At 38.3% G+C, this 26438-nt stretch overlaps 1 protein-coding gene and 1 long non-coding RNA gene across 2 annotated transcripts in view; one reads left to right on the forward strand and one right to left on the reverse strand.

Annotated features, from left to right (window-relative positions):
* On the forward strand, window positions 1–25321 carry LOC119656030. Its single transcript, XR_005249981.1, has 3 exons — window positions 1–335; window positions 696–805; window positions 25089–25321. It is a non-coding gene; the product is annotated as an uncharacterized LOC119656030 (long non-coding RNA).
* Window positions 1–26438, reverse strand: part of LOC119656007 (cAMP-dependent protein kinase type II regulatory subunit) — a 265746-nt gene that overhangs the window by 164532 nt on the left and 74776 nt on the right. The gene's annotated exons all lie outside the window — the stretch shown is intronic.

Consider the following 26438-nt stretch of genomic DNA (forward strand, 5'->3'; position numbering starts at 1 on the left):
AAAAACGCTGCAGGTTATTTGTTACTCGGCCGATGAACAATAGAACGATAGCGTGAGCCCTTCCTCCTGACACCGTTCACTATGTTCACGACAGTGTGAAAGGTTGGAAGCCGTTTGAGTTTTCCTAAATGAAAATTAATTTTCAAGCGGTTTCTTAATATTGAGAATTAATTAGCTAAACCACATGACTTGTACAGCCAACCGTAGATATGTGTGTAAGAAATGTACGGGGAGAAATTATGTGAGTGTAAAATAAACATTCTGATCGGCGTAATTCAAGTATTCTCGTTTGGAGGGGGAAGCAAGTTCGAAATGAGCACGAATTGCGGCGACAAGTGAGTCAATTTTATGCGACAATAAATCCCAACATATGGCGGAATGTTGCTCTACTATTTCATCTCGACGAACACGTTCTGCAAAGGAGGTCACAGAATCTATTAACCAGGCATGCAGCCACTCCGCATTGGAGCGACATTGAGTCTGACTAATAGAATCATAGAAATGAGTGGCTACCACAGCTTTCTTCATGGAGGAAAGTGACGCATTTCACAGTTCACACTTCTGAAATTCAGTTATGCTGCCACTGTTTAGGTTGCTACTAAATCATCAATAGCAATTTTCCACATCAAATTGAATTCACTGCAGTTGATATAAATAATCAAAATAAGAATTCATATTTTTTTTTCGTTTTGCAGTTGATAAGCGTCGATGAAATTCGTACAATTCAAATGAGATTATTAAAAAATCGGAACAAAATGGACAATACTCTTGCAATTCAGTAGAATATATGTATAACGTACACGAGGTAAGAGTCATATCATACCAAAAGAATTATAAACATAGACAACTTATCACGATGAGTATGTCCTTGAAAATGGAAGTAAAAGCAGATATAAAAAATAAGAGAGAAAGCAATCAGTTAGGCTATCAGTATTTTGACTCCTGGGAGATTGGAAATGCCTATGGTTCCACATGTTTTTAATCTCAATGAAATATGACGGAGATAAAATCAAAAAGAGGTTAATACTGGAAAAAAATGTATAGTTATGTCGTAAGAGGTGTGAGGGTCCAATAAGTGAGGGAGTGTTACTGTATGGTATGACGACACCAAGAAGTCGGAAGCCGGAAGTTTAACGCTTGAGATTTGAAAGACTGCGCTTCTTTATCTAAGAAACTTTTTGGACGGAAAGCAGTTTTTTCTTCAAAATTAATGTTACTGTGCTTTATTCATAGTTACTGGCATCCTATGATGCCTATTGGTCCACACACATAGCGACAAAAAGGGTGGAAAAGGGGACTTCCCCGGGATCGGATTTTTTTCAGGGACCCAGAATAGTTTAAATGGAATAATGGCAGAAAGGCTCGCATTGTTTTCACTCCTAGTCCGGTTTTCCGTACAATTTTCACACGAGGTATAACGAGGTTGAGTAATTTCAAAGAATAAGCCCCTTCCCACTTTTAGTCGGTGTTTCTTGATTCATTATGCCTCCCTTTCGCAATTGTTATAAATAATTCATCTTCTTGACACTTCACACTTGTTACATCCGCTCTTCACTTATCAGAGACCTCCCATCATTTCAACACAAAATCTATGTACCCACCAAATTTCACGCCACCAAGTCAAATCGTTGCTCAATGAAACGCGTATAACAGAGGAACAGACACTAAACCCTTTTGAATAAAGACTATATTCACTTATTTCCAAAAACACTTTAAAAGGAATACTGTTCCTTGATCTTTAATACTTATCAGTAAACGCCGACAAAAAGTTAACGGAGAAATTAAGATAAAATATTTCTCCTTCAAATTCTAGCAATGTGAGTTACGGTTTAAAAAAACTCCAAATTTCATTCTCTCAAAAGGGATAGAAATTGATGAGCTACCGCAACGCCAACCTCACGACTACTACCTCTGGCTACCGAAAACGGACTATGTTTGGTTTCTGGAATGTGTACAGGCTCCTCGGCAACTATAGCGAGGGTCCTCTGAATGTTCGTTTTCTCAAATTCGAGCGGGAATTAAAACGATATCATAAGCCTAAGCCAAGTAAGATAGTGGGACTCTGAAGAGTGCTCTTCTTCCACCTGACATACCAATGGCAATGTGCTTTTGTACCCTGGCAAGTCATCTAGTAGTAGACGTGAATACGATGTCGAGTTGTTTCTCACGACTACCGCATGGCGCGCTCTCTTCACCTGGGAGCCGGTTTCTGACAGAATTCTGACTGCAAGATTCCCGTCCAATACAATTATACAACGGATACTAATGATATAATGGAGAAGGATGCTTTCTACGAGCAGCACGATACTCAGGGGAGGCTTCCTAAAGTTAATATTGTGGTCTCAATGGTTAATCTGGATGTTAAGGTGGGCTCTGACAAAATTTTGCTCGGACATGTGACAGAGAAACTCGAACCACAAACAAAATGGTGGGAGGTTTGTGGATTTCTGCAACTTACATAGCCTTATCATTGGGGCACTTTGTTCGAGCACAGAGCCTACCATAAGGTCAGTTGTGTTTCAACTGACCGACGCCGCACGAACAAACAGGTCGACCACTTCGCGATCAGCAGCAGATTAAGGAGTTGTCTTCCCCCTGTATTAACGACATCAACACTCTACGGATCACTTTGGAGTAATGCGCGGTGTTTAGATCTTTGTTGCACTTGCTCTTTATTGATTTCGAGAAAATTGCGTGAATAGGGATTGTATCTGGAGTGCTCTACGCAAGAGGAAAATTCCCAAGCTATTATCAGAGCGCAAAATGTCACGTGCTGCACCGAGGTAAAATCTCAGAGGATTTTGTGGTCGAAAGTGGAGTCCGCCAGGGTTGCATCTTGTCGCCGATATTATTTTCTTTTGTTGTCGGTGAGGTTCCCCATGCTTCATACTATGTTCGAAGGGGGTGTAGGAATTCAATGGACTATGACATATTTCCTCAAACACATCGACTATGCTGATGACGGATCATCGCACCCTCCTTTTCTGCATTACTGGACAGAGCATCGAGGGCATCGATCAATTTATATATCTAGGAAACGTGGTTTCTGCCGATGGTGGCATCGAACTGGATTTTGCCCGACGCATCAACAGCGCTAGATCCATTTTCACTTTTTTGTCTAAAGTCCCAACACCAAGATCAAGTTGAGACTGTTCTGTGCTAGTTTTCTTTCTGTGTTGTGATAGCAGAGTAGTGGAATGTGAAAACCAGTGTGCTTCAAGGCTTCATCAACACCTGTTTGCGTCATATCATTTTGTTGTTTCTCGTTATGCTCTTCTTGACAAATCTGGTTTATGGTAATTTGATATCTCAGCTCGGCTGTGATTTCGTCAAGTCCTGCTGCTTTCCCCGATTTCATTCGTTTGATTGTCTATTCATTTTCCGTCGCACTGATAAATTGAATGGCTCCAAACGACGGCAGTGCTTGTGGTAGTGGCAGATGAGATATTTCTTCCATAGAAATCTGCTCGAAGTAAATTTTAGTTCAACCAGGATAAACTTCGTACCATGAATATATATATAAAACTTTAAACAACCCCATAAATACAAGTGGCACACAGATAAGTGAGGGAGGCGGCCAATAAAAGTCAATTTGGTTAGAGTTCAGACGACACCCGAAAGTTTTTCGAACAAACTCAAGTGAAATTTTCGCCGTGTGACACGTGGCGCCATGTTACTGGAAGATGATTCAGCCTTCTTTTAGCTTTGTTATCATCAAAAATATTTGCACGATAGCCGAGTATTACTCTGCATCAATAATGCCTTCGAAAAAATTTCAACTGACAATTTCCCACTCTACCACTGCACACCACATTACGGGTCGTTGTTACTGTTGACTTGTTTAATACGGTCCACAATTTTACAGTATTACGGGAAGGCACTGAATACATGATCTCAAATAAAAATTTTTCAAGGAAAGTGCGAATAGTTAACACATACTAAGCATTTTTCCAAAAAATACATCTCACACAATAACGAGCATTGTGGCACAATACACTTTTTGGTGATAATCGTTACCAAATTAAACTAGACCCCTTTCCATTTGGGCGTTTTTGAATTTAAAGTGTATCTGTTTTCTTTAGCCAAAAGTTAAATCAGACCCTGATGCAATACTTGAGTGTTCCAACAAAATTTGCATTAAAGAAATCTGGTTATCAACAATTCTGAAGTTTTGATACGATAATAGATGAAAACGAAGAGAATGGCAATCACATAGGTCTCCTAAAAAAGGCAACTCATGGGTACCATAAAACCCCGTAACTCAGCGCTAAAACGGGATGAGAAGTCCGACATGTAGCAATGTTGGGTGGGCTGTCTTCTTGTGAGCGCTCAGTTCATGAGCGTTTTGGAAAACGCTAAAAATATTAATGTAATGTAATAAACATAAAATCTTCGTTAATTTTTGTAAGAGGATATTTAACTAATCGTAATGACAAAAAAATTACAGCATTCGTAGCTTTCTTGGGAAAAATGTTTAGACTAATCGCGCCATTCAAAAGTAGTTTCAACCAAGCTATCAATTAGTACAAACTTAAGCCACCTGCACATATCGTTGACAAAAATGAAAAACATTTTTAATGAAAAAGTTAAGTGCTAAAAGTTAGAAAAACCAAAAAGAAAAGACACAATCCCCCCCAGAAATGCCGCTACTCCATACATCGATAAGAAATATGAATTTTTATTGAATATTTAGTCTTTTCTTTTTGGTACCCAGCAGTAGAATTGCAAAAAGTTTACTACTTCTATAAAGAAACAATCTTTAAACAACTCTGTGCTTTTGTGAATGGGCAAACGGACTCCTAGCCGTTGACATCCCTCAATAGCAGCATTTAGGTAGTGGATAACTTAAAAAGCTTAAGCAGAATACGATCATATTAAGAACACCCATGACATCTGCGGACAAAAAAAACTAGCAGGAAATCTCTAATCAACGAATGTAGTTACGGCAGTTAGTTGCAAGGACAGGGGATGAACCCAGTCGCTCGTCAATCAAATGTCTCTCCCAATATCAAAGTAACAGAAAGGTGAAGATCCGAACCCCGAACCGAAGGAAATTCCCTTTATACAGTTTAAAGGTGAAAAAATTTGGGTTGTTTGAGTTTATATCAAGGACACACACAATATGCCCCAAATCATGAAAAACATGGTGAGCATAGAATGAACAAGGAGGTCCGGGGAAACCTTGAAATCTACTGTCACGGATAGCACAATTACCAGCTATCCACAATACCATCAATTTATGGGTAAAGTAAATTACCAACAAGAGCCTCGTTCCCAGAAACGGAACTATCTTTCCACCATTGTAGGTGAACAGTGACAATACCAATTTCAAAATCAAAATGAAAAAGAGTTTGTTCGCCTGGTAGAATGATTAGAATGTAGTTAACACCATCATCAGACCCATCTAACATAAAATAAAATATTTTGGGAATCAACTAATCCACTACTCAATACCAAATCACTTAAAATTGTAAACATTTTGGATTTTCCCGCCTTTATCAGTTGTAATTGTTTTTTGTCTATTTTTACATCTTTAAAACAAGATATAAATATAAATTAATAGATATAAAATTAAATTAATGATATAAAATTAAATTAATGAAGATGGGTCTGGTCGTTTTTCTATGCTTATATACGCCTGAGTACGAATCACCTTGGATTAATTTTTTGTGGACACATGTTTGATATCGTTATTAATGAGCCTATGATTTAATTCATTCATCTTCACAATCATTTTATTGAACACTGAAGTGATAAACATAAACTACCACGAAAAACACTACATTCACATGAGTAGTCAGGAACTTTATACAAAAGCAAGTTCGTTCACGGAGATCGATTTAGTAACTCTCTATTTGCATGGTCATGTCAACATACTTTTAATAAGATGGAAAGTATCATATATATAGGTGTACCTGAATTACAGGCTGGTACGTCCTCTAGCCAGTATATTCAACAGATACTAATTCAATTTTCCTCTTACGGTGGCAAAATTCAGGCTTCATATAGAGCGACGAAAGGAGTGATTGAAGCTGGGTATCACATTGACTGGAAAACTCTAAAATCAATTAATATCGTTGACCTATTTTTAGAGGAAATGTTATTGTTATTTAGGAGTTGAAGGACATTTTACTATGTCGTTAATTTTGATTGACAACCTATTAGTTACGAGACAAAATTTACTCATATCGTTCGTCGTTCCTCGCAAAACACAATTGAAAAGAGTAGATGTTTGACGACCACTATAAAGGACGTAATTTAAAAGGATTTTTCTGTTATAATTTTGCACTGTTTTTTATTAGTACTGCAATAATAACGTGAGTTCAGATTGCAAGTGTCACCTTCGATATTGATATCGGCAGTTAATTAAAAAGCCATTTCTTTAACCCGGTGTGAAAATTGAAATAGAATAAGTTGATCTATCTCGATAGTAAGGGAGGGGCAAGTGATTAGCAAATGACTTAGGAAGAGTCAGGTGGGCATTCATAATAAAAGTTACTAACATCCATGTTTCCTTTGTCCAATACACATTATTTCAAATTACTAAACTCCTAACAACTCCAGCTCCAATGAGACACTAATGGCGGAGATAGTTTGAAAGTTCAAACCCTAATCCTGGAGAAGGAAAGTAGGAAAAGATACTAGGAGGAAGAAAAATGTCCTCCTTCGCTAACGCGATAAAGTAATTGCAGCGACGACTCCACCACCAAAAAAAGTGGAAAATAATGACAGTAGAAATTCGTCACACCGATCTGCGAGAGAGGCGTTTTTGAGGGTATCATCACGTAATTCGCGCTAACGAGAATTCACTTGCCAAGATTGGTCTGAACATCGAAGTTGATGGTAAACAACCAAAAGGCCGGTTGAAACAACGCTGGCTTGACACGCTGGATGGGGATATATATGCCTCGAGATTCCATCCAGATCAGGCATTTGATAAAATAAAATGGCGCAACCGATCACGATGAGCCGACTTCGCTTGTGAACGGGACAAAGGCTGAAGAAAAAAGACAAATTCGTTACACAAATATCCGTAAGACGAGCCTGAATGACACTATGCTCAGAAATAAGATACTCCTTTGTTGGAGAGATTCTGTTCGGGACTAGGAAGACACCAAAATATCAGTGAATTCAAGGTTATTAATGCTTTCTATGTATACATCTAAGTATCTCTCACATACGTATATATGGATCTGAAGTAGAGATTACCGAAAATTTTTACATGTGATTTTAATACGTTAATAATAATATGATTTCTATAAAACTTTTCAGTATTACATCCCATAAATTCGTTTCTATTGATGCCAAACTTCGTATTTTTAGGATGGGGAGGGGGGTTTTCCAATCAATTTCTACAATATATAATAATAATATGCCACTATTTCTTTTTTGAGATATTTGGGTAATTATCTACGATGTATTTTGAGATCCGTATTAATACATAGATTAGCCCACTGCGCGACAGGAGAACATCTCGACAAAAAAAAACGATACTACATATGTTGAGTGTTCAAAGTGTTCAAAGCTGAGAGATAACACTAAAGAGCAAATGCACAGATTTGTTACTCACATTCAGCTGCGACCAATGAGCAGAAAACAAAATAAACAAGTCGGTATACCGGAAGTTGGTGCTTCAGGTATGAAAGGTTTTGTTTGTTTCTTTTGTGAGTATATTTGACTGTAGAACTATCCCATTTGTACGTAGCCCGTTAAGAATATGCATTTAGCATATCAGATTTAGTACTTCGGGTTGTAAATTTACACGATAAGGTAACTTTGAGTTACTGTAATTTTGTTACTAATGCTATGATTTCGATCAAACTTGGAGATAATATGCTTCACAATATATTTTATACTACAACCAACTTTTATAACTCTGAGATAAACTTAAGGGGGGTGTTACTCAATTTTCCCAAAAATACGGTAATATACTATTATCAACTTAATTTGAACAGATATCGATATGGAGAGTATTTTGAGGCCTGGGCACCATATAGAGGCAGTTTCATGATTTTTTTCAGATTTTTCGGTTGGGTAGTTTCTGAGAATGGCTCCGTTAAAGAAATCGTCACTTTGCACCCCTCCCACTCCCCGCCTTTTAAACAAATCTCAAAACTAAGACCGGCTTCGAAAAGTACTAATCGAAACCTTTCATTTGATACCCGACATGACTATCTTTGGTGAAAAAAATTTTTACACCCCCCTTTTACATGTATGGGGACCCCCCCTAAATCTCAACGTAGGCGGATATTACTCACTGCATGTCTGGGGGTCCACAGTTCCCACCTTCTCGCCAAATTTCGTGTCAATCGGTGTAGCTGTTTCTGAGAAAAGTGCCTGTGACAGACAGACGCACAGACAGACAGGCATTGAACCGATTTTAATAAGGTTTTGCTTTACAAACAAAACTTTAAAAAGTAAAAACAGGCAGACATAGGGCTGCAGGGTGCAGTGAAAAAAAATATGATAGTTCATATGCACATGGTATTTAGGCGCCAAAATAGTCTCCTTTATAATATCTGCTCATAGAAAGTTAATAACAGTCTATTATTATATTCTGAAAATTGACTTCAAACCCCCTTAAGCTACACTTCGAGTGATCACTAAACTGTGAAAACGCCCTTTTTACGACGGGCATAGATATTGTGGAAACTGCGGCCATATTTTAAAACCGTGAATATATTTTCCCTCTAAACTAAAGTGCACTCTGGTGAATTTCAATTTCAGTTTGATTGCGAATACGAAATCGACAATGACTTTCAGATAGAAAAACTGATAACAGGATTGTTCAGTAAATTTTCTTAAATTTGAGGATTCAAATACAAAACTTACAATTCATGTTCATTTATAACAATGAATACCCTTCTAAAATAATGAATCGGCTGTTGAATTCGATGGTTTTCAACGTATCTGAATCACCGGCAAATATCTTATTCCTGCAGAAATCCCGAAAAAGAATCTTCCACGGAAAATTTCATCAGAAAATTCGATCACGTTTTCTATATTGCTAAACATTCAATAACAGTTTCGGTTCAACTAAGGCATACAATGATTCCGTAGAGCACAAAATGAGAAGGTTATATAAAAAAGGAATGCCATTTAAAAAGGTCAGAGCAATACCTAGAAGGGGATACTTTTGTCAAATACGATATCGTGCCTGAAAGTGATTTAGAATCTGTTATCAGAACGTTCCAGTTTTTTCAATTTGTCATTCAAGTGGATGGGCTTCCACTTATTTGGAAAGGATATTTGCCTGGCGTTAAGTACTTAGTGTTTCAATTGTATTTTCTCTAATCATTTGATCTCATCAGAACGAAATTGAGAAAAAAAGGATGCCTGATAACGGAAGGACCTAAAAATTGAACCATTCCGGAATCAAATGAAGGAATAATAGGTATATTCTCTCAATGTTGCAATCTGCTTACAGACAAGACGGATTTTCAATATATACAAAATCCAATATTGTAAATCAACAATAATGTTGCCTTTCAATCGATTTCCGACTGAAATACTACTTCATAATAATAAAAATTATCAATCATCACAATATACCAATATGATTTGTTACCACAATTGAACTGTAGGGGACTTACCTGAAAAGAAACGAAAAGAAAAAATATTTAGTATTCCGACCTACGACATATTCAATATTCTGCACCATGGCCATAAGAAATATAATTTATAAACTTATCAAACCATTATCTTATATAACATTCATTGACAGAATTGTCGTTACCGTTATCAAAATAATTTATGCCTTATTATTTTAAACGTTGGTATGTGCAAATTGTATTTATGTAAATATTAAAAGCTGGAACGATTTGAATAACTAGGGAGTAACTACCCACATATTTGCTTTTCATCATTATCATTTTAAACTAACAACTTTTGATGAAAATTCTAAATTGCATGAATTTTGTATTATAGTGCGATTGACGTTTCATAGATGCTTCTATGAATTGATGTTACAGTCGCAAAGTCATATTCAGTACATCTTTTACTAAGAATGTATGGTACAAAGGGCTGTGAAAGATTCAGGCCACTCAGAAGCTAAGTAAAGCCAAATCCTGAGTTCATTATACATGGTGTCCCGTTTATGATGTTACGAATTTTAATGGTGGATAGTGAGGGAACTTAGTCCATGGAACGGACATTCTAACACTTTAACCCTTATAGAATCATAACGTTGTTCATGAATTGTGTCAAAAAGTTTGACCTTCCCAAAAAAAATCACAGTCTCCCACCCCCTCAATCATTTAATCCCAGATTTGATACCACTTTCGAAAACTACATAAAATTTCTTATAAATGGATATTTTTTTCAATTGAAAAATTCATCATCCCTTCGAGGATATATATATATTTTAAAATCGACTTTTTTTTCTAAATTTCAATATGCAATTGTTCTGACTCCTGCGTAAGATCCGTTATATCCCAATGTGATTAGTTGGACAATTACTAAGAAATTAAACTAAATGTTCACATCAATCTTGGCAAGTGAATTCTTGTTAGCGCGAATTGCGTGACCATACCATCGAAGATGCCTCTCTCGCAACTTTTCCACGATAAGTGCAACCCCATAACGATCGCGGATATCTACATTTCGGATGTGATCAAAACGTGTCACGCGACTAGTCCAAAACAACATCTTCGTCTCCATTACCGCAAGATGCCGTTCATTGTCTTTTATAGTCAGCCAACGCTCGGAACCATAGAGGGCGACAGGACGGACGACATTTCGGTAAATTTTAGATTTGAGACTTTCGTTGATACGTCGATCACAAAGAAGGTTAAAGAATTCACTAAACCACAATTTTTTGGCCCCAGCTCTTCGCTTTCCAGAGCTCAGATGTGATGTCGTCAGGTCCTGTGGCTTTCCCCGATTTCATTCGTTTCATTGCCTCCTCGACTTCAGTTGCGCTGACAGTTACGTCACTGGGTTTTATATGGGTACCTGACTCGTGGACTTAATCCCACGGCTTTCTTAAGACACGGATTGATTTTGTGACCACAATCAGAGCCCCGCCGCAGCGAGCTACGACCAGAGTGCATGGCTCAGCATTCATACTGGTGGGGGATCTCTGTTCGCTCGAACGCAACCACAACTCCCATGACACTCCCACTAGGGGGCCAACCGCAAACAACCTAGCTGAACGCACAACACAACAGGAATTTTCCTGAAGTATGTGAATCCAAGGGCTATCCCGGTTCCCATGATACCAGTATACCCTTGGTAAGTTTTCGTGACTATTGCCACTTCGGATGAGTCCCCGTGCAAACTCGTGTCTGATCGCCATAATTAGGCCTTTGGAACATTCGCCTACTGCACCACGGCCGGCAAGCCAATGCAATACAACGTCTCCCGGTGCCACCACTATGGAGGTTCTCCTCGACCACTTGGTTTTGGTTCGGCCAACAGGGTTGCCGCCCCGTCTTCCCCCTGCCACCTCTGAGCACCAGTTGCGCTGACAGGTGGAACTGCTCCGAATGTCGGCAAAAATTGTAGAAGTGGAGGATGAGCAAATTCTTCAGTTGAAATCTGCTCGAAGTATTCCCGCCATCTATCCGCTGCGACTCGACGATTGGTAAACAAAGCATCGTTCTTGTCATTAACGCAACAGAAGTGTTCGATATCCTGTGTGCGTTCGTTTCGGCTTTTAGCAAGTCGATACAGATCTCTCTCGTCATCCCGAGTGTCCAGTTTATCGTAAAGTTTTTTGTAATGGTCCGCTCGGGTGACAGCGGCTGCTTTCTTTGCTTCCCGGTTGGCGTTCTTATAAATTTGCCAATTGGTTTTATCGTCGAGAAATTTGTGGTAGAGGCGTTTCTTTTCACGGACCGTCATTTCAACATCGTTATTCCAAAGACAAGTATCTCGGTTGATGTACCGATCCACGATTCTTCCACATTCGTAATGATTGGTGAGAACATTTCTTCTTTCTTCGCACGAAATCGCCAAAATTTAATGCGCGGCGGGCCAGTGCGTTCTTTACACTGTTTTATCGGTGGCTTAATTCTTAGGACGGCAATCAACGACCGATGTTGAGGTGCGATGGTCTCATAGCGAATGGCTTTGCAATCAGTAACAGCGGTAAAATGTCGGCGTCTTATGAGAATATAGTCGATTTGCGTTTTACTGTTTCCACTATAAAATCTAGAGAGATGAGACAATCGTTTGATGTACCATGTATTCATTGTGCGCTCCGAACCTCTTTCCCCATGGCACATGTTACCGTCTGCCGTTTCACCCACATGACCATTAAGGTCGTCGGCAAAGATGATATAGTCGTCAGCAGGCACATGGCATCACGGAAACCCTCCGAGATGACAATGCGAACACCATATTGGGTGAAACGCAAAATCTGTACCCCAGCAAGTGAAATGGGTATCGTTCTTAGAACCTATCCAACCGAAAAATCTAAAAAAATCAGTTAATAGCATACCACTGTATTTTAGAAATTTATTCGAAAAGCCCTCTTAAATTTATCCTAGAAGTACAAAATTTGGCATCTTGATAATATTAGACATAACTTTGAAGACAACCCAAGTATTATTAAAGTTATAGAAGCCTAAAATGTTGTACTTCACATCATCATAATATAAAATGAACTTATATGAATGGCGGAGTTAGAGTTTGGATACGTGTCAAGGAATATTTTGTGTACGATTGGAAAAACGTGAATAAGTATTTTCTAACACAAGATGAACACAAAAACTTTAGACGCGACTCTTTCTACCAGAAGAATCAGAAAGTACACTATTAAGCTATTAAGGTAAAATTTTTAAATACAACTTCATTTCGAGTTAAATGTTTAGATTTTTATGTGTTATTCTTACAGTCGTCATCATGACTTCAAAGAGTAAACCCCCAAAAGAGAAGAGTTTCTACTATAATCAGTATTTTTTGTAATAACTACCATTGAAATGCTTTCAGACAAGTAAAGAATCCGATTTATCTAAATCAAACACTCCTAATTTGCCCGTATTACTCACATTTAGACATAGCCTCAAAGGTAAATTATGTTAACTCCACATGACACTAGTTTATAATTAGCGTAAAAAAATGAAATAAATTGGTAATATAAAGCAACAAATTCTAAATAAAATAATGAAACCTACTACAGTTCCTGAAAATAAAGATGAATTAGAAATCCTTAAAAAAATGCATTAGTAAAACAAAGAAATGAGCTTATGGATAAAAATTTGCTAATGAAAGAATTTTTATATTGAGAAAAAGGGTCCCCTTTAAATAATCAAATTATTTATACGAAAGCTGTTTATAGTTTAGAGACTTCACACCTTTTATTGATTTTATAAACATGGTATTAAAACGCTACATGAATCGGGACAACCATTGAATTATTTTATGAGAACTAATTAGAATAAATTGAAGATTATTCTTTGTCAACTCTCTTCTTTTTCCTCCCTTTTAAATTGAATAAACATGTATCGCGATCTAATTTTAAGGTAAAATAAATTGTTCTATTTTATCCGAATTCCTTTGATTGTAACGAACTAAGGGATACCGTACAATACACACTATTAAAGAGATTTCTTTCAAGTCATGGCACTCTGCTCTTCACTCCTGTAGCGAGGTCTAAACTGAGTAGAGAGCGTCGATGACGTCATCTGTCCGCTGGTATTCGCAGCGTTCGAAATAATTTTCGCGAATCCTGCCGCGCCACAATAGTATTAAACCCAAACCAAAAAGGGTGCAAAAGGATTTTACCAGGAACAAATAACTTTATATAATTATTATATAATATATTATCAATAATGAGAAAACTGTTAACATCAGTTTGAGTTTGAACCTTTGGAGTTTATCAGTAGTTGTGGAAACTCGAGAATATTTAATAACATTTTGATCTGTTCTTGATCGGCTTCTGTCAGGACTCCATGAAAGGAGTTTTCTTTATATCTAACCAGAATTCGAAAGTCTTTTCTAACAAACCGTCGGTATACAGTAAGAGTGAATCGTTATCTCGTTATCTCTGTATCGTGATGGTGCTGGTGTTCTGCACGGGTCATATCTTATTCCAATGCTTTTCAATATCTATATAGCGGACATACCAGTGAAAGCTAATTACGAGATAGCGATGTTCGCGGATGACACATGTCCTTATACAGAAGGGTCAGACCCAACTTCCAATTATAAAGTGGACCAGCCTTATTTACCAATCTTTCCATTGTTGGCGTATTAAAATAAATGCAGGTAAGACAACCGGGATATACTTTTCGAAGAAAACGAAAGTGCTAATGCTTGGGAGCGAATTTCAAAAGGGCTCGTACATGTTTTCATAGAAATAGAAGATTTTTTTGAAGGGATGATAACGATAACGTTATTTCTTCAAACAAACAAAAGAATAATTAAATTGTCATTGAAGATATTGCTACAAAATACGCTGGACCGCAGATTTCGACACGCGGGTATTGTGGTTTTCGGCCACTGTTTTCGAATATCTGGTTTTTGGTGAATCTTTCTAGATAGTGTCCGGATAGCTGAGTGGTTAGAGCGCAAGGCTGTCGTACGGAAGGTCGCGGTTCAAATCTCACTGGTGGCAGTGGAATTTGTATCGTGATTTGACGTCGGATACCAGTCGACTCAGCTGTGAATGAGTACCTGAGTCAAATCAGGGTAATAATCTCGGACGAGCGCAATGCTGACCACATTGCCTCCTAGTCTACCGTTACGGTCTTGAATGAAGTGCTCTAACACACTTCAAGGCCCTGATCCAACATGGATTGTTGCGCCAACGATTATTATTATTTCTAGATAATTCGTGCTAGGGGTCGTCCCAAGCTATTTTATAATTTTAATGGCAGTTCGCGTTCTTCTTGTCTGTGTTTGGTAACAATAATTTCCCATTTTGAATGAATTATCCATACAACTGACGAAGAAACCCTAAAGTCATCTCCAACGACTTTCGAACTTCCTCCTCTTTCTTTTTCTTCTACAATAAATATTTTTCCATCAATAGACAATGTTTCGTTATAATATATCTAAAATAAAGACAATAAATATTAAATATAGGAATTGTTTCCATTTTTGACCCCCCTAGAATTTTGACTAAGGCTTTTATAAGCATTTGATTTCTTGATCTCGAAAGAACTAAAACCTGAAATCACAGAGAATGCATAACCTGTGTACCATAGAGATTCCAGAGCGCTGCTCCTTAAGGATGCATTATGGTACCAAAGGAATCGAACAGACCATGATATCTTTTCTCAAAGGACTATACTAGGATACGCTGAAAACACCTACACATTCCCTTCTGCCAAATTAAGATTTTTTCCAATGAGTATGCTTCAATTCCAATTTCATCACAATTGTTACTATTTAAGTAATAACACAAACAAGGGGCAAGTGAGATCGTTAGGCTGATTATCAACCAAAATGTTTAGTCTTTTACAGGAGGATGGAAGATTCCGTAACCTATATAATGACAAATTTTATGAGCGATACTACAAAACCCGGCTTAATAGGTTGCCATAGGCGAGTCACTTCATCCCCATTGTGTGAGGATGATCCAGCCCGGAAAGTCTATAAGACAATATCTATAACAGAAAAAGAAAACGTGGCAGATTTAGCATCAGTTGGATGGAAATATTGTTTGTGCTTATTGTTGAATTATAACCGTCGATGTCCCCAACATAGTATACCTCCTGGGGATTGGAATTCGCTGACAGAATTCCCTGCTTGTTTTAATAGGGAACTAAAACGGATAGAAAACTGTAAGGTAACAACCTGCAATTTTTAAAACATTACCTTAATAAACGAATTGCTATCCATGTCTCAGATAAGCCTATTCGATAACAGCCGATTGCCATCGTTCAAAGACAAAGATTGATTTTGGATGGAGGCATCTCAGATCCCCTGAATGCATGCGGTTTTCAATTTGGCCGAAAACTTCGGAGGTATATTCCAAATATTCTAGGACTAACCAAAGTAAGATGATTTAACTCAAGAGAACGCTCCCTCTGCAGCAACAAAAACTTCTAATATAGCGGAGAAGAATGGTTTCTTTGAGCAAATGGACGCAGTTCAAGAGAGACTTCTTAAAGGTAACATTGTGATCTCGATGGATCACCTTGCTTCAGCATATAGTGAGGACCAGCAGGTGGTAACAATAATGGGAAGGGGTTTGTGCCGTCATAGGTGGTATATTGTCTGAGCACCGAATTTCCAATAAGATCAGTCCAATTTCAACTAACCGACGACGAAAATCAAATCAAAAAGTTTGTAGTACATTTACTATAATAGTTGTCTTCTGAATGTGCCTAGCAAAAAGGGAATCAGAATAATCTCATGATCGCTTACTTTGGATTGAGTTCTGTAAAAGAATATCAATGACCATTCTTCCGCCGCCGCCATTCATCATTACCGTATTTACCATGCTTCCAGCGAAAAATGTGAAGGAATTAGTCCATGTCCGTCGCTAATAAACGATGGTCGGAAAAAGTGTTTCTAAATTTCTGTATCAACCAGAACCCAGAGGGCCATAATGACTAGCTGATTACTGAAACCTAAAAGAGAATCATTAAATATAAGGAACTGAAAGGTCAAATGATCGCCACGAGTGGGGACGATCGTAAAGTGCCAGGGTTACGAAAGCAATTGATCATTGCTCTGGCCAGGAAAGCAATGAAGTGGAGTAAGGGCCCTAGGCTTGACAGCTTCCCTACAACAACCTAATTGATAAAAAGCAAATTAACTTCCGCTCCATATTTGCATATTTTACTGCTACCACCCTGTTGAATATTGTGGAGCAACGGGCGGAGTTAACATCCGCATTTTACCTGTTTTCATCGAACTCGAGAAGGCTTTAGACAATGCCAACAGGGACTGTATGTATGTAGAGCGGCAGGAAGGGCACTCAGGAAAACTAATAGCTATCATCAGAGTGAAATATAAAGTGCAACTCCAAAGTGCAATCCATAACAGTGTTTGCAACAGAAGGTTCACCTTCCGCGCGTGCCTACAAGCTCGCGGCAAAGGTATTGATAGACTGATGGCCAAATCAGCCATCACATATCACCAATTTTCACGAAATGTACCCTAAAAAATGGTCAGAAAAGCTTAAATAAACATAAGTTTCAATCAAAAATCTGCCCTGTCAGTTGGGGTTAAGGATACATTCAAAGCCTTCCCTGTCTGTCGTAAAAGGTGAACGGATAGAAATTTGTGGGCTAGTAATCAGGAAACTTTGAAACTTTATTGCTACCGAAACATCAACAACGCCTCGGAAGGGGGCTGACTCCATGGCAACGACCTTTGGTTATCGAAAACGGACTAAGAGTGGTCTCTCGAATGGGCGCACATTCCTTAAAAACGGTAGCGAAGATCATCAGAATATTCGCTTTCTCCAACTTAAGCGCGAATTCCAAAGATATAAGCTAGGCATTCTGGGCCTAAGTAAGTAAGATGGCGGTACTCTGGAGAGTACTCCTCTCCCTCTTGCGGCAATGTGTTTTTGTACTTTGGAAAGCCTAGCGGTGGCAGACGCGAATCCGATGGCGGGTTGCCTCTGACAGACGGAAAGGGAAGTACGGTATTTGCGACCGTAACGGTAATGGCGGTAGGTTCGTGGATTTCTGCAACTACCACCGCCTCGTCACTGGTGGCACATTGTTCGAGCACAGAGCATGTCATAAGGTCAGTTGGGCTTCAACTGACCGACGCCGCACGAGCAATCAGATCGGCCACTTCGGGATCAGCAGTAGATTTAGGAGTTGCCTTCTGAATGTGCGCAATGATCAGCCTCGAAAAGGATCACAATCTGATGGTCGCTTACAGGCGACCCCCTAAGTTTAGCGTAGTTTAACATCGAACCCTTGTATGACCTCGCTGTCGCTCGACAGTGGGAGAGCTGATCGTATAGCAGATCGACTGAGTAACCCGCCTGAGAATATCGATGAGCATTGGGCCGCCATCATAATGCTTTTTTCTTGGGTGCTACACAGGTTGACTATACTAAAATCATTTACTACGCGAAGGGTAGGGTGATCTAGCTGACTGCAGAGTTGTGGAAGCGGATTAATGAACGAAAGCGGTTGAAGGCTCTATTGACCGCTGCGAGTGCGAAAGTGGCGACAGGTGGTAATCGCTCCATTTATATATAATCGCAAACACGACATGAGTGCGAATTATATTGAAGTGAACTACGTCCTTAGTTCAAACCTGCACCAGGCCGGAATGATTTTTTTTTTGAGGATGATGGGAGTCCTTACTCCGCATCTACTTGATGACGGACCGAACCACTTGGGAAGCAATTTACTTCCTTCTCACGCTGCTTCCAGGGGAGAGGTGAGGCGGCGTCTGATGAGTTGCCTCTGCCCTGGACGAAACCGTCAGTCAAGATTTTTTCTTTTCTTTTTGAACTTGGGCGCTTAACCCAAAAAGAGGAATCCACGGACCACAAGAGAAGGAAATAAGTTGCTTCCCAAGTGGCCCGGTCTGTCATCAAGTGGATGCGGACTCAGCATCCTCAAAATTTTATATTTTGATAAATAACTGCCAGGGCTACTGAAGTTTCATGGCTCGAGTCGTGACATCACACAACAGCGCTAGCTTTTCAGTCTGTTTGAATTTGATTGCTGATAATTTCAAACATATAGTTTTTTTCTTAAAAAAGATGTTTGAGAGTTTGGTTAGATTGTACCACAGAAGTGATTTCCGTCATTAATGAAAATAAGGCTGTTTCTAGCAAGTATAATACAACCTAAAATATTTGGTAGGGTTGGCAAAGTTTTCCTTTCTTCTCTAGCTTAGTGCTTTTTGGGACTTTGTAAGAAACAATGGCGTATGCACATTTTTTAAAATCCATAACAAAACCACCCTCAACGCATTTTTCACCAGATACTCATTATCCTGCCGTTTAAAATACCCTTTATGATTTAAGTTTGCCAACTTTCTCAATATAATTAATATTATATTTTGCTACCAAAAACTTTCTGCTAATAAACCGCTAAATTCATTTCTCATGAATATCGTGGATTTGCTGCAGATATTGAGAACAAATTGAAATATTGATGTGCGACCTTTTTGCCTCTCTTCTATGTAATTCGCAGTCTTCGAGATGAGTTCAAAGGCATCTCTTATGTCACTGAAAAGTTTGACTTTCTATTCTAGAATATGAACTTCCCACGTTTGTTGGAAAAATTGACCAAATCAGAATATGAACTTGGAAAGCTGAGTGGTTAGCACACAGCAGCACAACCACAAAACCACCTTCTACCAGAGTCTCAAAACTTCCCTACAACCTTGAGATGAAATGCCGAAATTTTAAATAACTGCCGCAGAGTTTATATCGTCAGAAGATTCAAAATATATACATATATATATATATATATATATTATTGGAAGGAGCAATTCTCGCAATGTGCCGCCCCGATAAATAAGAAACCCTATTCATGGTTATGAAAACCCACGGTTTCCTCCTACGTAGAAAGATAAACTCTTGTTTTCAAAACATCCACTTTGGAGTGGATAATTTATTATAAAACGAGAAATAAGCACACGTACTACATCATCATTGGAAAGGAGGGTCCATAAGTTATAGTCTCAATGGCAATTCATATTATCTTGAATGCATCAAACAGTCCACTAGGGTAATGAATTCCTCTCATTGCCGGATGGGCACTAAGGATTCTTATCATAAAAGACGATTGAAAGAAGACGTGAATGGCGTTTGAATTGTGCACTTCGTTTTCCTTTATCAAATAAACGAACATATAGAAATGAGGTGATATTGTCTACATGTAGTAAATTTTCGTAATATACTATGTATATTATTCAGCAAATTCATGCGCCGGTGAACTTCTAAATACAAATGACAAATGTAAGGAAATTAGCATAAGTGACGCCAGACGAACTAGCATCTCAATCGTAAGGGAATCAGATGGCACATATATAAATTGCTTCATATATCTTTTTCCTTTTCCACGCATGGCCGAGTGCGACAATCGTTGATAACATTAACTAAAGGAAATAATGTGGTGGTATTCCAAAGATCTCGTCCTAATTCAATTTCTTACTAACCCAACATAAATACACAAAACTACTCAAGTCAAAATGTAAATCCTTCGCTTCCTTTCAACACATAGTCCCAAACCGGAGGAGCTAATCTGACGGGTCATCTTCTACAGTAGATTTATATAATATCACACTATAAACATAATCCCCATCCCTCTAGCAAAGCAGATTCATCTCTGAAGCGAAAGCAACAAACAATTTTGCACAATACGCCTCATTGCCTTTGAATAGTATTTTTCATTGAAATGACACTCTAAACCTAGAGGGCTCTTCATAATGTCCTTTCCGGGTATGTGTGTACATTATATAGAGTGTGCAAAATGTTCAGCTTTTGTGTTCAATAGAGGGGTGAAATTTCAGACAAACTGATATCAAATCACCTAAGAGATAGCAGCCGAATGAGTTTCTATCAGTTCATAAAAAAGAGGACTTTGAGGCTAAGGAAAGTACATATAAGGAGGATAGGCTAGAGATCACGTTCTAGGAACTTCATTGGAGGTCTTGGATTTTGTTCGCGTTTTTGTAGAATAGCCACATATATTCACAGGCTCCACAATAGAGGCGAATATTTGTTAAATTTTCCCATGAGTCATCACGGTGGAAGATTGAACATTTTATAGGGGATGGTGGAGTGGAATGGTGCGCTTTGCTTGAATTTATAGTGTACGTATGTAGGTGAAGCTTCGCAGCAAAGCCATTTTCAGCTTTAAGATTATATTTATGTAAATGTTATTTTTCAATTTTAATACATGAATTGATGTTCGGTTAGTTCTAATATGCTAAATTCCCAACCATCTTTACAAATAAAATTAAAATAACAGTAAAAGTCCGATAACTCGTAGGGTCGTAAGAGACTATCGGGTTGGTACGAATTATCCGGTTTACCAATTAACTCTGGGAACCAGCAAATTTGTACAAACTAGCAGGAAATACGAATAATTCGGATTCGAAATATCGGAATTCCACTGTTTCGTATTCCAACCTTAAAGAAAGCGAATTCGTCTGATTAAAACTATTTCCTCGTACTCACCCCGCAGTATATGGTTACCTTTAAGCAAGAAAACGAAGTCTTCCGTAGTAAATTAATAGATAAAATCTAAGTATCTAAATATAAGGCCGGCAAAATTCACTTTCTTTGAGAAGACAAGGATGTTTTCAGAATTCCTTCAACTATAAATACATTACTTGGAAGACTTTTCAATGAACTGGCCGTCAACCGGCAACGCAAACCTCTACGTTCACTAATAATATTTTATGGGATAACAGTAATAAGACCTTGCGTTACGTCAACTACTTTGCAAAGTTCCATACTACACCATTCCTACAGCCATTTCTACATACATATGTCGTTGCATATTCCACTTATGAATTTATGAGCGTTTTATGAGTTTTATAGCTGTCGGCGTACGACCAACTCGGCTATTCGACCACCATTAGAGAACTTGAGGACAACATGCTTTGTGTTGTGTATGGCGACAATAATTTCTATCTGATGCTGGGTTTTACGACGTCCTTTCAATTATAGTTTATTAGATATCCTCGGTAAACTGGACGATATGAGACGATTCATAATGCAGATAGCTCATACGTTGGGTAGATTAAGAATGAAAAAGATTACTTTGTTGGAAACCTAACATTGGATTTCAATGTGTAGATGTTGTGAAGATTAGATAACCGTGTCGAGAAGTTTTAACTGTTTTTTGATGTGTGTCGTTAAACAGAATCCCTTGGAAATTACCCGGGAAAGACAGAAATTATGAAACTCGATGGGTGGTAATATGATAGTCAAGGTCAAACAGGAACTATAATTTCTCCCCAGAAGTCATTGAACGTAAAATATGTAGGCTTGTATGGCAGCTTAAAGAACACTTAGAATTTAAAAGCCCATTGACTATTAGCCTCAGTCCTCTTATGTTCATTGACGATCAAAACATGTACGCATGCACATTATATACATATATATCATACACACCTCCGGAAAAACAATTCAACTTTTAATTGGGGTTCCGCTGTTCGTGATTTTTTCATAAAATCTGTTTTCCAAAGCGGCACTGTCCTGAAAAGTAAGGATGAATTCGTGGACCTCTACCTCTCGCTAATTTAATTTGAATTTTAACCATCCAAGAAGACGCACCAACTGCCGTGTTTTTTCAAATGTTTTTCATGTGGCAAAACTGAAAAAAACCACTTAACGATGAAGAAATTCAATATTGAGTTCGCTGCATAATTTACCGTCATATGGCATATACATATACAATATACAAAAATACTGATTCCGGGAAAAAGAGATCAAAGGTCGTTCTCCGACGCTTCTTTAGTACTGTTGAAAATTACATGGTATGCAGGGCCCGAAATCTTGCAAGAGAAACTTCCGCACTCCAACTGTTCCCTGCTCGTCCAAACAGTTGATTGAAACGATTCGGCACTTGTCTAACAAAATTTCATCCAAATATATGTCATCTAAGTACAAAAAATGTGTCAACTCGCACTTAGCACCTAGGCTATATTTTATTCTGAAACGAAGGCCTCTAGCATCATTCAGTAGCCATGAAAGAGTGCTCAGTGCCATAGTAAACCAAAGAGGACTCAATAAGTCCTCTCAGAAAATGCCTGCCCGTAGGCAGATGAAGGCACTGACAGGGTACTGTGACCTTCTTCCATGACTCGATCAGCCAGGTATGCGGGACGCTGCCAAAAGCCTTAGCGTAATTGATATAGCAACTAAAGAGATTTCTTTGGGCTCTAGTTGCTATTCTACAACTACCGAGTAAGTAATGAATTTTACATTGCAGCCTCTTGATCCAACTCAGCAACCCTTCTGTTCCTCGGACAAAATGTCGTTAGTCTGGAGGTGCGTATTGACCCTTCCACTAATAACGCACGCCATGAACTTGTAGAGTGTTGGCAAGCAAGTAATCGGTCTTTTGTCTACGGGCTCCTGCATTGTGCTCTTTTTAGGGAATTGATAATTCCCAGAGTGAGGAAAGGTAGGAATTCTGCAGACCAACTAATAATCTGGTTTATGCTATGTCCTCATGTCTCAAATTAGGACAACTGGTGAAAGTTGGGTCACGGTAGGTACGGCAATTAAATTTGTTTTACATGACTTACTTATGTTACATTATATTGTCGCATGTTTGGACATGCAAAACGGATTGCTTTCCGATTCACTCGAAATCCATTAACATAAAAAAATGTTAGACAAGATTATGATTCCCGAAAATGCACGTTGAATAGGGGATCAAAGGCTGAACCGCCGTAACTTATGTTTCGGTTAATTAAAAGTGATTGTTTTTCAACAGAAGGGATTTATAATGTCCGACTACCTTTTGGGAAACGTTAGGACGTGAAGCACCAAGTGCTCGGAGTAAAAAATGGAGGTGGATCTATGATGGATGGTCTTGTTTTTCCGTGATACAATTGGCCCAATGTTTAAGGTCGTGGGTGTAATGATTGCAACCAAATACCGTAATTTATTATAGGGATCTATGCAACCTCATTCTAATCGCAAATTGGGCAACGATTAGATTTTGATACACGACAATAATCTGAAACTTTCAGCTCGAATGGTGAAGAGGTAGCTGGCTGACCATCATGTGAATGTCCTTCAAAGGACTGCGCAAACCGCTGACTTGAATCTTATCGAACATCTTTGGGAAAACATTGATAAAAAGGTGAGGGAACATAATTTTATAAAAACAACTATACACCGCCAATGAGAAACAATGTGCGAGATTTCTAATGGATCTGATTTCTTGGCCTGCTGCCCCAATACTTCAACACTGTCGTGCGATTATTACTGTGAAACAGGGAAGAGCAGTCGAAAGTGTAGGAAAGAATTTGGTTTTCCATCCCTAGACAAACTCGTACAACAACATATTGTAACAACATGCAGGCAGTCCGGAGTATCAGTTGATTTCCTCGTAGGTCCACTATTTTTCTTTCTTGCAACGGGATTCGTGTTACGGATGCTGAGTTCCTTAGCAACTACCCTCTGACTAGAGCCTTTTACACCACTTTAACCATAAAAGGTTTCAGCTTCTCAGGCGATTATTTGCTAAAAACACAATAAATCAATAATAAATTAAGAAAGTTACTTTAAGCCCGTCTTTCTGCTCAAAAAAGTGACACAATGGCAATAATGAAAGAATGTATACACCCGTGCACTGAAAAAGGGAACAAGTGGTTCCCGAAATATCGATATTTTCTGAATAAATAATCACTACTAGCGACGGAAACGGTGTTACGTTTCAATTCCTTAAACCTTTTCGCTATAAACACCGCAACCATACATTGATTATAATAATGAAAGTATTTGCTTTATGACACCTTTTTTCAAAAATTGAAATTAGACATGTGATTCTACATAAGATATGCTAAAAAATCATGTATAATATATATAGCAAAATTAAAAATACATTCGATTTTTAACAGAAAACATCTTTAAAAGCTTTGAAGACTTTTTTCCCGCCACTGTATACGAGTATATAAGGGAGCGAAGAACACCTAACAGCAGCGTCTGACGAGTTGACTCTGCCTACCTACTCTACAAAACCATACGTGGTCGCGGCTTATAACGACTTAAGTCAGCCTAATATCATCAGAAACGCTAGAGCTACTTATTTAGCCAACGATGATAATAAGCCAGTGAAGGCATTTGTTATTTTCTTAAAGTTTTGTTGAGAACAAAATCTTATTGAAATCGGTTCACTGTTTGTCTGCGTGTCACACGCACTTGTCTCAGAAACGGTTACACCTATTGGCACTAAACTCGGTAGAAAGATTGGAACCGTGAACTCCCACGGTGAATTATATGCATTATAAAAATCAATTGATGACGTTAATTGATTCGATGTCTGTCTAGCCATGACTTTATCAAAGAATTACCCAACTAATTATTAGGTTTATATTTTCATTCAAAAAACGTTTTTTAATTCTAACTTATAAAATTAAAAATTAGTCGAATTGTGTTTTATTTTCTGGAACTTTGCTCGAATTATTTATTATTTAAAGTATAATAGTAAAGTAAAATCGTTTTTCTTCCTTACATTTTTCAGACAAATCATTATGGAAAATGGACAGTCAAAATCTCAGATTGAAATTCACAATATTTTTAAAGTTATCGCACAAGGGATGGAGCGCGCCGCAGTAGGTATACAAATGGAAATTGGTCAACAACAAGTACTCCATTCGCCCCTTCTGTATAGTATCCCCAATCCTATTATGTTGTAGCAAACTGACTAAGGCCTATCATTATGTAAAAATATATACTATTAGAAAATAAAAATTGGTGTGGGTATTTATTCTTGCAAATACCGATACTTCGGGAACCACTTCCCCACAAGAAACTTGTTTGCACTGATGAAGGGAACAAGTCGTTCCCGAAATATCGGTATTTGCAAGAATAAATACCCACACCAACGAAAAAGAAACAACAAGTTTTTATTATTTCAAGTAAGAATCAATTTTAGAACATCTCATTAGTAAATTTTGTTACAAAAATGTATTGTCAAAACTAACGCGTTTTACTCAAAACCACGTTTTCAAAGTTTCGGGCAAGCATTCACAAAACCTACTTAGCCGATTTAGTTCAAATTTGCATCCCAGATAGTATTCTGCACACCCATCCCGATATGTGGAACCTCGAAAATATTAAATTTTTTAATAATAAATATTTTTTTTAACAATTTAAGATAACACAAAATTAACCACAATTTAGAAAAAAAAATCACAAATTTTGTTGTTTTTTAAAAAATTTTCCACATTTTAGGTTCAGTACATTTGGACAAATCTACAGAATAAAAAGATTTTTTTAATTTGGACTATTACAGAAGTCTGTGTGCCTCAGCGAGTGAGACCATCTTTTTTAAAGTTTTGTGTAAACACAAAACCTTATTAAAATCGGTTTACTGTCTGTCTGTCTATCTGGTCCTCAGAGATGGCGGTGAAGAAGACGAAGCGGTAACCCTGTCGGCCAAACCAAAACCAAGTGGCTGAGGAGAACCTCTATAGTGGTAGCACCGGGAGACACTGTACTCACTTTGGCTTGCCGGCCCTGATGCAGTAGACGAATGCTCCAAAGGCCTAATCAGGGCGATCAGACCCGAATCTGCACGGGGACTCATCTGAAGTGGCAAATTGGTCACGAAACCTCACCAGGGGTGTACTGGTACCATGGGAACCGAGATAGCCTCTGGACTCTCATACTTCGGGTGAACTCCAGTTGTATCTGAGTACAGCTCGGTTATTTGCCCCCTAGTGGAAGCTTTATGGGGGTTGTTGGTTATACTCAAGCGAGAAGGGACCTTCGGAACTCGGCGTGGTGTTGTGTTTCAACACAGGTGCCGTACTCCTTAGTTCGGTAGAGATTTAGGTAGGTTTTGCATCCACCAGTATGAATGCTAAGC

This window comes from Hermetia illucens, chromosome 1 (genome assembly GCF_905115235.1).
Source record: "Hermetia illucens chromosome 1, iHerIll2.2.curated.20191125, whole genome shotgun sequence".
In the NCBI taxonomy this organism is placed as follows: Eukaryota; Metazoa; Arthropoda; class Insecta; order Diptera; family Stratiomyidae; genus Hermetia; species Hermetia illucens.